Source organism: Phycodurus eques, chromosome 10, assembly GCF_024500275.1.
Source record: "Phycodurus eques isolate BA_2022a chromosome 10, UOR_Pequ_1.1, whole genome shotgun sequence".
In the NCBI taxonomy this organism is placed as follows: Eukaryota; Metazoa; Chordata; class Actinopteri; order Syngnathiformes; family Syngnathidae; genus Phycodurus; species Phycodurus eques.
In genome coordinates, this window is record NC_084534.1 from 2,876,315 (window position 1) to 2,890,936 (window position 14,622).

The 14,622-nt window shown below is 46.0% G+C and overlaps 1 protein-coding gene across 25 annotated transcripts in view; it reads left to right on the top strand.

Annotated features, from left to right (window-relative positions):
- nfasca (neurofascin homolog (chicken) a) overlaps positions 1-14,622 on the top strand; it is a 195,673-nt gene that overhangs the window by 60,744 nt on the left and 120,307 nt on the right. The gene's annotated exons all lie outside the window — the stretch shown is intronic.

Below are 14,622 nucleotides of genomic sequence, written 5' to 3' on the forward strand. Positions count from 1 at the left end.
TTCAGTCTTCAGAAGCTATTGGTTGTCATTTAACGTTCAATGGTCAGGTGGGGTTCAACCTGTCATTGTTAAATTAGCTTGAGACTGATGACATATTGAGCTTGCTCATGAAGACGTAAACTGACGGGTGTCTTCCATAGTAGCACAAGAACGTAAACTCTTCTATAAATATCATTGGAAGAATGTAGTTCCTGTTTTACCGTCTGGATTATGCTAATCCAGAATTCTATAAGGAATTTCCTACTGATTTTAGTGAAAAATATCAAGTGAAAATAGATCTCCTTCAGTATAGATGACACTTTGAATCTGCGTATGTGTTGTGTCGCTGGTTATATTTGCAACTTGTGAACATGCGGTTTGTTGACTAATTAGGAAGTTTGACTATTCAACATGCATTGAATAAATGAATGTATGTGAATGTCTGTGCATGACGTATGCAGGTGTGAGGATTATTTTATTTCAAGTATTTTCTTAATGTTTGTGTGTAGTCTTGGGGCATGGATGTCCAGTATGTGGGAGGCACAGTGGTACACAAGTCACACGCGGATGCACACACACACACACACACACACACACACACACACACAGACACACACATGCACGCACGCACCTACACACACACACACGCACACACACACACACACACACAACCATTTCTTTGTTCTGAAGCACTGTGGAGCTGAGGTTAATGCACCCAGAAAACAGAAAAAGAAACAGAGAGAGAGAGAGAGAGAGAGAGAGAGAGTAAGACTTTAATAGCCAGTGTGGTCTTCCAGTCTTCCATTCCAACTATTTGGTTGAGAGCACTCATACTGTATGTCTGCCACCCCTTTCCCACTATTGTCACAAGGGGTAAAATAGAGCAAATTGTACTCTGAGTTTACAGTACATGGCTTTGGTTTCATCCATCCATCCATTTTCTATCGCTTATCCGAGGTCGGGTCGTGGGGGCAGTAGCTTTACCAGGGACGCCCAGACTTCCCTCTCCCGAGCCACTTCGTCCAGCTCTTCCGGGGGTATTCCGAGGCGTGCCCAGGCCAGCCGAAAGACATAGTCTCTCTAGCGTGTCCTGGGACGTGCCCGGAACACCTCACCAGGGAGGCATCCGAATCAAATGCCCGAGCCACCTCATCTGGCTCCTGTCAATGTGGAGGAGAGCGGCTCTACTGAGCCCTCCCGGATGACTGAGCTTCTCACCCTATCTCTAAGGGAGAGCCCGGACACCCTGCGGAGGAAACTTGTTCTTTCGGTCACGGCCCACAGCTCGTGACCATAGGTGAGGGTAGGAACATAGATCGACCAGTAAATTGAGGGCTTCGCCTTTCGGCTTAGCTCCTTCTTTACCACAACGGACCGATACAAAGTCCGCATCACTGCAGATGCTGCACCGAGACCCCAAGATACTTGAACTCCTCCACTTGGGGCAGGATCTCATCCCCGTCCTGGAGAGGGCACGCCACCCTTTTCCGACTGAGGAACATGGTCTCAGATTTGGAGGTGCTGATTCTCATCCCAGCCGGTTCACACTCTGCTGCAAACTGCAGTGAGAGTTGGAGATCACGGCTTGATGAAGCCAACAGAACCTCATCATCTGCAGAAAGCAGAGATGCAATACGGAGGCCACCAAACCGGACCCCCTCTACGCCTTGGCTGCGCCTAGTAATTCTGTCCATAAAAGTTATGAACAGAATCGGTGACAAAGGGCAGCCTTGGGGGAGTCCAACCCTCACCGGAAACGAGTCCGACTGACTGCCGGATATGCAGACCAAACTCTGACTTGGACCGAACAGCCCAAGGGGGGTTCGGTAACCCATACCCCACACTCCCAAAGCACCCCCCACAGGACTCCCGAGGGACACAGTCAAACGCCTTCTCCAAGTCCACAAAACACATGTTGACTGGTTGGACGAACTCCCATGGACCCTCGAGGAACCTGCCGAGAGTGTAGAGCTGGTCCACTGTTCCACGGCCAGGACGAAAACCACACTTGCTCCTCCTGTATCTGAGATGCGACTTCCCGACGGACCCTCCTTTCCAGCACATCTGAATAGACCTTAACTTTGGTTTCATAAAAGAACAATCCTGAGGCTAGCGGTTTGGATGAAAGTCCTATTGCTTATTAGAAACACGTGGGAATGTATTTTTTTATTTTCAACTTGAAAATAATACATCTAAAACTAGAGAGGTTAACTTCTAATTGTATACATGGTTTTATTGTGACATATACTTTACTTTAGTTGTAGTTTAGCTGCTTGATCAGTAGAAGTCAAGGTGTTGTGGAGTGGCCATAAAGCTTTTGATTGTTAGAATGACTGCATGTACACGAAGAGAAAATAGTGGGGCATTTGAGTTAGCTCTGTTGTTGCTAACTTGCTGTGCTAAGGTAGCATCCCAGCATTCATCGTGTCTCACTTTTCAGGCATGAGTAATCGATTTACTTTACTTTATTTATTTTCGATCATTAAAATCTTAACGATACCCATCCCTAGTACTTGGTGGAACTTTTATTCAAATTACTGCCCAAAACAATGTGTTGAAAAATTGCTTCACAAATCTCCACAATTGCAATACAAAAACAATTTTATATAGCAAATATTGCGATGCAAAAAATGTGGGTTATTTCGGACCCTGGATTCGATTGATTGATTGATTGAGAAGCCAGAAACAAAGGCACACATCAATGCTCGACAATAATACCTCTTTTTCTCAGAAGCAAAATTGTTCATTTCCTTCGTAACTTTAGCGCTGACTAGCAAATAGCATTTCGAAAAATCTAACAGAGTGCGGAAGAGACGATAATTACTGGAAATAGTTGGGCAAGGTGAGATTTGATATGGAAGTGCCATAAATCGAGCCTTGGAATATACCCATCCATCCATCCATTTTCTGAGCCGCTTCTCCTCACAAGGGTCGCGGGCGTGCTGGAGCATATCCCAGCTATCATCGGGCAGAAGGTGGGGTACACCCTTGAACTGGTTGCCAGCCAATCGCAGGGCGCATACAAACAAACAACCATCCCCACTCACAGTCACACCTACGGGTAATTTAGAGTCTCTAATTAATGCATGTTTTTGCGATGTGGGAGGAAACCGGAGTGCTTGGAGAAAACCCACGCAGGCACGGGGAGAACATGCAAACTCCACACAGGTGGGGCCAGGGATTGAACACGGGTCCTCAGAACCGTGAGGCAGACGGGATATACACAATAAGACTAAATATGTGAATAGTCACTTAACAACCTTTTTCCTTAAATCGAGCTTGCAGTGTACATTCCTTTCCCCTTTTATTATTGATGAAAGTGGATTTTTGCAAGATATGCGGAATTTCATGTGACATTTTGGTAAAATTTCAAATTGTGGCGGCATTGTAAAGCATTTTCATGTGATTATTTTTTTTGGTATGAGGTTTCTATGAGGGTTATATCGCTGTAACTGCTGAGACCTGGTACGTTATTTTGAATAAATATTTAGAATGTAGTGGCTTATTGGTTGGAACATATTGTTTTCCTGCCTTCTATATCTGTTTTTGATGATTGATGGAATCATGGAGATTTTGCATTGGTGATGACTCCTCAATTAATCTGTTGGCAGAGAGAGAGAGAGAGAGAGAGAGAGAGAGAGAGAGAGAAAGAAATAAAGAGAGAAAAAGAGCGGTTCCCACACATTCATGCATGTGATGCCAGATCTAGTTTGTTTTAAGAATTATGTTTCAGTCTTTTCAATTGATAAAAACATACATACTGGTACATACTGAAGATAAACTACTGTCATTTTATTGATACATCCTAAATGAAAAAATAGACCAGATCAAAGATACCTTTTTAGTTATCTGATAATGGACATGATTTACTACTCTTTCTTTCAAATAGATTAAGTGAGATGACGAAAGTTAAGAAATATGAAATTTAGACTGCAAAAATGCAAAATGTCACCTAGTGAATTTATCTTATTTGTAGTGAAACCATCGGCGGCACGGTGGACGACTGATTAGCACATCTGTCTCACAGTTCTGAGGACCTGGGTTCAAATCCGGCCTCGCCTATGTGGAGTTTGCATGCTCTCCCCATGCCTGCGTGGGTTTTCTCCGGGTACTCCGGTTTCCTCCCACGTCCCAAAAACATGCATGGTAGTAGGTTAATTAAAGTCTCTAAATTACCCATAGGTGTGATTGTGAGTGCGAATGGTTGTATGTTCATATGTGCCCTGTGATTGCCTGGTGACCAGTTTCAGGGTGTACCCCGCCTCTCGCCCAAAAGTAAGCTGGGATAGGCTCCAGTGTGAGTTGGGCGGTGGCCGAAGGCGGGGACCTTGGCGATCCGATCCCCGGCTACAGAAGCTGGCTCTAGGGACGTGGAATGTCACCTCTCTGGCAGGAAGGAGCCCGAGCTGGTGTGTGAGGTCGAGAAGTTCCGCCACCACACACAGCTTGGACTCTGGTACCAGTCCTCTCGAGAGGGGTTGGACTCTCTTCCACTCTGGAATTGCCCACGGTGAGAGGCGCCGAGCAGGTGTGGGTATACTTATTGCCCCCAGGCTCGGCGCCTGTACGTTGGGGTTCACCCCGGTGGACGAGAGGGTAGCCTCCCTCCGCCTTCGGGTAGGGGGACGGGTCCTGACTGTTGTTTGTGCCTATGCACCAAATAGCAGTTCAGAGTACCCACCCTTTGTGGAGTCCTTGGAGGGGGTGCTGGAGATTCAGGAGGAGCAGTGTGGTTTTCGTCCTGGCCGTGGAACAGTGGACCAGCTCTACACCCTCGGCAGGGCCCTCGAGGGTGCATGGGAGTTTGCCCAACCAGTCTACATGTGTTTTGTGGACTGAGGGTTGGACTCCGCCAAGGCTGCCCTTTGTCACCGATTCAGTTCATAACTTATATGGTCAGAATTTCTAGGCGCAGCCGAGGGGTAGAGGGGTTCCGGTTCGGTGGCCTCAGTATTGCATCTCTGCTTTTTGCTGATGATGTGGTTATGTTGGCTTCATCAAGCCGTGACCTCCAACTCTCACTGGAGCAGTTCACAGCCGAGTGTGAAGCGGCTGGGATGAGAATCAGCACCTCCAAATTTGAGACCATGGTCCTCAGTCGGAAAAGGGTGGCGTGCCCTCTCCAGGTCGGGGATGAGATCCTGCCCCAAGTGGAGGAGTTCAAGTATCTTGGGGTCTTGTTCACGAGTGAGGGACGAATGGAACGGGAGATGGACGGGCGGATCGGTGCAGCGTCTGCAGTGATGCGGACTAAGCTAAGACAAAAGGCGAAGCTCTCAATTTACCGGTCAATCTACGTTCCTACCCTCACCTATGGTCACGAGCTGTGGGTTGTGACCGAAAGAACAAGATCCCTGATACAAGGGGCCGAAATGAGTTTCCTCCGCAGGGTGTCAGTTGAGCCGCTGCTCCTCCACATCGAGAGGAGCCAGATGAGGTGGCTGGGCATCTGATTCGGATGCCTCCCGGACGCCTCCCCGGTGAGGTGTTCCGGGCACAGACCCCGGGGACGACCCAGGAGAGACTACATCCTGGCCTGGGAACGCCTCGGGATCCCCCCGGAAGAGCTGGAGGAAGTGGCTGGGGAGAGGGAAGTCTGGGCGTCCATGCTAAAGCTACTGCCCCCGCGACCCGACCCAGATAAGCGGTAGGAAATGGATGGATGGATGGATTTTTTTTTCTCGAAATGAGCAGCATTTTTTTCAGACATTTTTGTGCTTTTACTGTTAAGGTGGTTGTTAAAAATGATTTGTAGACTGTAAATTTTAAATGGTTAATTAAAAGAGTTAGTTAAAGAGGAAAGATGAGGATGCCTTGCAGGAGTCCGGGTGGGTATACAGATGTTATGCGCCCTAGTCAGGTACTTAACCTACATTGGTGCTTTTGCTTCTGTCAATGCATGTGTATGATAAAAGGCTCGGGGATACATCTGTCTGCTTCACTAAGATGCAGTATCATCATCGCTGGACTCTGGAGCAGGCAGTGACATCCTATATTTAACACCATGCAATTGTGTGGAGGGGGAACGCTGAAGAGACCAATCCAGACTGTACCCTTCCTCTCACCCAAAGTCAGCTGAGCTAGGCTCCAGCTCACTTGACCCTCATAAAGACAAGCGCTATAGAAAATAGATGAATGTATGTATGAATGGATTGATTGATGGATGGGTGGATGGATAAAAAAGCAATAGCAATGCTGTCATCATTTAACTTTATTATTATTCGACTGAATACTAAATGCAACACCTCATTTTAAAATGTATTGCATTTTCCCTGCCCTCTGTTTAAAAATGCAGTTTAGGGGGTGGCTTTTTCGCATGTATTTTTCCACCCAGTGAGTCTCTTGATAGGCTGGGACAAAGGTCTCAGCTTGCCAATGGCCGATGCTCCACTCACTCGTGAAATGGCTCCTTTAATTTGCGACCAATGCTGCTGCTGCAACAGGCCATGTTTTTTCTTTTCTGAATCCAACTCAAAATGCAACTTTATTACACATGGATTAATTTGGGATTAGTTATGCCATTGTGCACAATGTGTGTCAACAAGTTTATAATGCTGCAATAAAGTGTAATTTCACATGGTTCTTCAAACAGCACCGAAGATAGCATGTGGCGTTCAGCACAAGGCAGTTTTCACCATTCTTTGCTTTCGTTTATTTATTTATTTTTAATTCACTCTGCAATTTACGTGCAACACACCATCTGGTATATAAAATGCACACATTTTAACTACTCCACTATGACTGGCAAACACTCACACACACTAACATGTCTATCATTTTAACACCTTTGTCTCTGGGGAACCTGAGGGGATTTCCCCAACCCATCCACTCATACACGCACACATTCATACACACATACACACGAATACTCACAAAAATTGGAAAACAATGAATTCTCAAATAAAGTAACATTTTTAAGAATAGTGGACATCCCTCATCTGAATAATCTATGTAAAAGCATAATTGGCATACTCACTGTTGACCACCAAACTAAGACACTATACATTATATCATTGTATTTGAATGAATAGGCGGCACGGTGGCCGACTGGTTAGAGCGTCTACCTCACAGTTCTGAAGTCCGGGGTTCAATCCCCGGCCCCGCCTGTGTGGAGTTTGTATGTTCTCCCCGTGCCTGCGTGGGTTTTCTCCGGGCAGTCCGGTTTTCCTCCCACATCCCAAAAACATGCATTAATTGGAGACTCTAAATTGCCCGTAGGTGTGAATGTGAGTGCGAATGGTTGTTTGTTTGTATGTGCCCTGCGATTGGCTGGCAACCAGTTCAGGGTGTACCCCGCCTCCTGCCCGATAACAGCTGAGATAGGCTCCAGGACGCCCGCGACCCAAGTGAGGAGAAGTGGCTCAGAAAATGGATGGATGGATGGATTTCCGAATGTCTAAAGATGTTAAAGATGGCGCCTACCAGTGTGGCCGCCTCGGTAACGCGCTCTCTAGTATTGTCTTTGTTTTTGTGTTTTTCGTCCGTCTTTGGAGACCTTACACGACTCACTTACACAAGGGGAGACCTGCTAACCATCAAGGAGGCTACTCCGGACTTTCTGTCACCAACTTTCGAAAGTCCGCTCAGTTTTTTCCCCGAGTTACTCACCGGAGCGGCGTCTGTGGTTTTCGGCGCATGGATGCGGAAGCGGCGCCACAGAGGAAAACGAGCCGGCATTCAGGTGAAACTCCGCAAGAGAGGACACAGATTGGCGTTCCCGTCGATCCACCTCGCGAATGTACGCTCCCTACCCAACAAAATGGACGAGCTTCATCTTCTGTTAAAGACCAGTAAAGACTTCGGACGTTCCGCGGCCATGTGCTTCACGGAGACCTGGCTTTGCGACGCCGTACCCGATGGCGCCGTCACGCTTCCCGGCTTCAACATTCATCGAGCGGACCGCGACATGGAATCATCGGGAAAAACGAAGGGCGGCGGGATATGCCTCCATATAAACGAAAAATGGTGTACGGACGTCACGGTGCTCAGCACACACTGCAGCCCGCATTTGGAGTCGCTGTTTCTGAACTGTAAACCATTTTACTCGCCACGTGAGTTTGCATCGTTTATACTGGCTGGAGTCTATATTACACCGCAAGCTAACACGAGCGCCGCATTGCTAACGCTCGCCGAACAGGTCAACGAAATTAAAAAAAAACACCCTGACTCACCCCTCATTATTCTCGGGGACTTTAACAAAGCTAAACTCAACCACGAACTCCCTAAATACAAGCAGCACATCGACTGTCCTACCAGGGAAAATAATACTTTAGACCACTGCTACACTACGGTAAAAAACGCATACCGTGCTATACCTCGTGCAGCCCTGGGCTCGTCTGATCACTGCTTAATTAACTTAATACCGACGTACAAGCAAGAACTTAAATGTGCGAAGCCTACAGTGAAAACAGTCAAAAAGTGGACCAATGAAGCAAAGATGGAACTTCAAAGCTGTTTAGACTGCACAGACTGGAGTGTCTTTGAAAATTCAGCTGGCAGCCTGGATGAATATACGGACACTGTCACATCCTATATCAGTTTCTGTGAAGAGGTTTGTGTACCAACAAAATCATTTCGGACATTCAACAACAACAAGCCGTGGTTCACTGCTAAACTTAAGCAGCTTCGCCAAGCTAAGGAAGATGCATATCAGAGCGGGGACAGGGCCCTGTATAATCGAGCTAGAAACCAGCTTACTAAAGAAATTAACATTGCAAAGAGGATCTATGCAGCAAAGTTGGAAAAACAGTTTAGCGCGAACGACTCGAAATCAGTCTGGCGTGCATTCCAATCGCTGACTAATTACAAGCGACGATCCCCCCAAGCTGAGAACAATAGCACACTAGCCAACGACTTGAATACCTTCTATTGCAGATTTGAAAAGGACAGTTTCACTCCACACACCCACCCGGCCGCACCCGCGACCACAACCACACCTCTGACTTCTGCGTTAACCATCCATGAACAGGATGTGAGACGCATCTTCAAACAACAGAAGATTAACAAAGCAACAGGACCGGACCATGTGTCCCCATCCTGCCTCAAAGTCTGCGCGGACCAGCTCGCTCCAGTCTTCACTCAGATCTTTAACAGATCTTTGGAAATGTGCGAAGTTCCATCCTGCTTCAAACGCTCCACCATCATTCCAGTCCCCAAGAAACCTGCAATCTCTGGTCTGAATGACTACAGGCCTGTCGCTTTGACATCTGTGGTCATGAAGTCCTTTGAACGTCTCGTGCTGGACCACCTCAAGATTGTCACAGGTCCCCTGCTGGACCCCCTGCAGTTTGCCTACCAAGCGAACAGGTCTGCGGATGATGCAGTCAACATGGGACTGCACTTCATCCTAGAACACCTCGACAGTGCAGGGACCTACGCGAGGATCCTGTTCGTGGACTTCAGCTCAGCGTTCAACACCATCATCCCTGAACTCCTTTCAACCAAGCTTCTCCAGCTCAGCGTCTCACCTGCCATCTGCCAGTGGATTTACAGCTTTCTGACGGACAGGACACAGCAGGTCAGGCTGGGGGAGGCCACCTCATCCACACGCAGCATCAGCACTGGGGCGCCCCAAGGTTGTGTCCTCTCTCCGCTGCTCTTCTCTCTCTACACGAACGACTGCACCTCAGCGAACCCGACTGTCAAGCTCCTGAAGTTTGCAGATGACACCACTGTCATCGGCCTCATCAAGGACGGTGACGAGTCTGCATATCGACAGGAAGCGGAGCGGCTGGAGCTGTGGTGCGGGCGACACAACCTGGAGCTGAACACGCTCAAGACGGTAGAGATGATCGTGGACTTCAGGAGGCATCCTTCGCCACAGCTGCCCCTCACGTTGTCCAGCTGCCTTGTGTCTACCGTCGAGACCTTCAAGTTCCTGGGAATTACAATCTCTCAAGACCTGAAGTGGGCGAACAACATCAACTCCGTCCTCAAAAAGGCCCAGCAGAGGATGTACTTCCTGCGGCTTCTGAGAAAGCACGGCCTGCCACCGGAGCTGCTGAGACAGTTCTACACAGCGGTCATCGAATCGGTCCTGTGTTCTTCCATCACAGTCTGGTTTGGTGCTGCTACAAAAAAGGACAAACTCCGACTGCAACGGACAATCAAAACTGCTGAAAGGATTGTCGGTACCCCCCTACCCACCATTGAGGACTTGCACGCTGCCAGAACTAAGACAAGGGCGTGCAAAATCCTCTCGGACCGTCTGCACCCCGGTCACCAGCTCTTCCGGCTCCTTCCCTCAGGTAGGCGCTACCGATCAACGCAAACTAGAACTAGTAGACATTCCATAATTCCATTACAACAAGCTGGCATTTTTTTGACTTGAGTTCGTTGTCACATTTCTGTGGGGCCAATTATGTATTACTCGTGCACTCACTGTCGTTGTCTCGCCATGCTGCACTATTTGCATATACTGGCCACTCATGCCAGAGTAGCATCTGCTCCATTTGCACACTGATTGAGGAGTATCTGTAACATTTGCACAACCAACATTGTCCCAGATGATCGCACTACTCGTCACTTTAAACCGCATACACTCCTTGAAGTCTCAGCGCCGTTTGCACAATGGTCATTGCACCGGACTATTGCAATATTAGTCGTTCGAACTGCTCTAAGTGCTAAGAGGACTCTGCATCTTTTTGCACAATTGTTTTTTGTCAATGTCTTTATGTCCCCAAAGTGTTCTGTAAATTGACTGTTTGTTGTACTAGAGCGGCTCCAACTACCGGAGACAAATTCCTTGTGTGTTTTGGACATACTTGGCAAATAAAGATGATTCTGATTCTGATTCTGATTCTGATGAATGAATAGAGATGAGAAACAGGGATGCTTCTGTTCACTATGCCCTTACAGATCGTGAAACACATTCACCTCTTGATGGACTAAATTTGATTTTGAATGGATTTAATATAATTTAGTACAAGAAAGGAAGGGCAAAAGAGAGATTGAGAGAGTCTGGTCTGAGTAAATGAAATTTGGTAATGAGATAATTATAGTAGAGAAATGGCACAGGACAACTGTGTGTATGTGTGTGTGTGTGCGTGTGCGTGTGTGTGTGTGTGTGTGTGTGTGTGTGTGTGTGTGTGTGTGTGTGTGTGATGAGAGAGAGAGAGAGAGAGAGAGAGACAGACCATCCAATGGCAAAATTACTTTAATCATCACCATAACCTCAAGGCAGACGGGCCCATCTCAGCAAATTAGGCCTGGAAGACATGCTAACCACCCTTGCAGATGTGTACATGCACACGAACATGCATGCATGCGCGCACGCAAAAACATGCTCTGTAGTTTGTCATGCATTAAATATACATGGTCAATAAAATGCAGTTTTTGCTCTCTCAAAAATAAAATAAATATAAAAAAATGAAATACAGTCCCCAGATGTCTTAAAGGTCCCATGCCATCATTTTTGTTTTATCTTTGATGTCCTTTTATTGGGTATGCCAGATATTTTAATTTTTATTATGAGTTGGAAATGCCCAGGATGCCCTTTTTCAAGCTATTCCAGTTGGTCTGTTTTGCCTGGCGATTGAGATGGCAGGAAATTCTTAATCATATTTGATGTGTAAATAGGTTTTGCTCTGATTGGATCGCTGTTCGTCTTAATTTAAATATACAAAACAGCTTTGATCTAATTGGTCCATGGCAATATCACGGCGTTTTGTGGCGGCCAAATGATCATTGCGACAACGTGTTTGGATCCATCGATGTGGGGTCTTACTATCATTGTGAAAGACGATTAACCAAGCATTGGATTGCCCACTCATAAGGAATGTGATCTGAAAGGGGACATGGGTGAAAATTAAAAGAGAGTGGGATATTTTTAGGTCATCCGCTCCCATTCACTTGAATTGAACCTGACGGTTGTCGCTAGCAACAATGAATGCAAGCTTTGCAATTATAAATTGCGAATAGAATTAAAGGTTGTTGTAAAGCACAACATATGTAAACTTTATAGACTGTATTTTTATGGCTTTATGGCTTGGCTAAGACCCGCGCGCTTAAAACCCGGAAATGCCGTGTTGCTGTTCAGCTGAGTTGAGTGGGTGGGTACCAACCACGAAGTGAGCAGGTATTTGAATACTAATTGATGAAACTACATTACAGCAATTCCCATTTTGAGTCTGAGGCTTATGCCGTTGATTGCCTTTTGCATTCAATCAACAAACTGCATAGATATCGGACCTAACAGTAAAAAAAAATGGATTTTGATGGCTTGGGAACTTTAATAACACGCCTGTGACTTTGTCAAAACACCTCAAGGATTACAGGAGACTTTATTCCCCATATGTTTTCATGCAAAATAAATTTCATTACCATGACGACGAGGGTTGGAGCTAGCTAGGGGCCTGCATGTTCACTCCCTTGTCTAAAAAAGCAAGAGCGAACCGTGAGGCGCATGTGAGCCCCAACAAAGACTGGATTGAGTTTTCCCTCATGGACTCAGCGTTTCATTACCAAGCTTCCAAAATACACTTTTATATTAGAATGCAGATGCTTGTATGGTATGTGGTGCATGAAGCAGATACATGAGAAAACACAAATACGCCCCACATTCAGTGTGCTACCAACCAGTCAAGTATGTGCTGCATATCAGAAGCTAACACTGTTATCGAAATGTAATCTGTGCATCCCGAAAATTTTTATTGACAACAAACTGTTGGGGTGTATGGTATTGAATGTCAAACTGAAATCCACAAAGATCAGCCGTATGTACAGAAAGTTGGCATAAATTGTTGCTTGTATACAAAAAGTTGGGTCTCTGGAGTGCCTGCATCCTTGTATGAAATTAAACAATTGAGTAAATCTCCTCTCTGCCTATTTCAGAAAATGTTTCTGTAAGCGTGCATTCACAGCGTGAATCTTTCTAAATTGTGACATCACAATTTGTCTCATTTACATGATGTTGCCCCGATGCCAAGTTTTCTGACTTTGCAGCTAAGGTGGGCGAAGATCATTTTCAAGCAAAAGCTAGAGTTCGGCCTACACGGAAGTACTATCATGTCAAAACCAAAAATGTAAAGAGAGCTGCAGTGTTAGCTGGGATTCGTGTTATCATTGTTATCAGTGTTCGCTTCTGATAACCAGCACATACTCTACTTGATTGTTCACCAAAGTTGTCAACTTGGTGATAAAGTGCTGCCTCCACAGGTGAAAATGCAATAAATCATAGAATGAGGGTTCACTTTTTAATTATTATTTGTCGCTGTAAATAATATATGAATATACAGGAAGTATTCATTGAGGCTGTGTGCTGACTCAGTTCACGCTATCCCATCATCACATTTTTAGATTTAGCTGGTGGCCAGGATTTGAATGGATGCCCTTTGTGTTCACAGTAGATTTTCATTTTGTTGAGCTCAGCTTTTGTTCATATTATCTTATAAATACAGCACAAAACACACACACACACACACACACAATGCAAAAAATATTTTTAAAAAAAAACAGTGATTGCATTTTCTCTCTCTGTCTCTTTGAGCACACCTTTAAATTCTTCCAGTCTACAGTATTTTCACTTGCGCACGCACACGGGCACACCGACCTCACCCCTCCTCACCCATCACAGTTGTATCGCCCTCATTTTTTTCTGCCCCCATTTTCATCCGTCTGACACTGTTGCTAGGGAGACCTGCTGACTGGGGGTGTTTTTCATTGGACAGGAAGGAGAGGATGAAGTCAAAGGAGGGGGATTCATATTGAGGGGTACTGAGGGTTTTTAAAGAGGAGTGAAATCCAGATGTGCTAATGAGGTTGGTTCCATGTTGACCGACATTGTTGTGCTATGCATGGAGGAAATGATGGGGCTGGTGTACATAAGCATATTGATGGGACATACGTATAGTAAAGCACAGAAAAACACTTGACTATTAAAAAACTAAAATCCAATAAAATATTCATTGGCAAAGAGAAGAAAGAGCAGACAGAAGATGACGGACGTGAGGCAGAGGTAAAATCAAGATGTTGCCTGTTTCTAGTGGTGGGGGTTGTGATAGAGGAGGAAATAAATGAATGAATGAAAGGGACATGGCCAGACTGTACGCTCTAATTTATTTTGGCACAAAGGATTGGAAAATTCTGGACTCCAAACACACACATCCTTGAACAGTGTGTGTGTGTGTGTGTATAAATATATATATATCCATCCATCCATTTTCTGAGCTGCTTCTCCTCACCAGGGTCGCGGGCGTGCTGGAGCCTATCCCAGCTATCATCGGGCAGGAGGCGGGGTACACCCTGAACTGGTTGCCAGCCAATCGCAGGGCACATACCAATAAACAACCTATTCGCACTCACAGTCACACCTACGGGCAATTTAGAGTCTTCAATTAATGCATGTTTTTGGGATGTGGGAGGAAACCGGAGTGCCCGGAGAAAACCCACGCAGGCACGGGGAGAACATGCAAACTCCACACAGGCGGGGCCGGGGATTGAACCCCGGTCCCCAGAACTGTGAGGCAGACGTATTATTATTATATGGAAGATATTATCAGTCAACAGATATATATAATCGAGAACCGACTGGAACTAACGTTCGGGTTCTCCCGGAACCGTTCAAATGTAAAAATGCTGGTTCCCAATTTCGATGCCTAGTCTTCCGGCTGCGAAGAAGAAATAGGGCAAACTGACGAAGAAGCG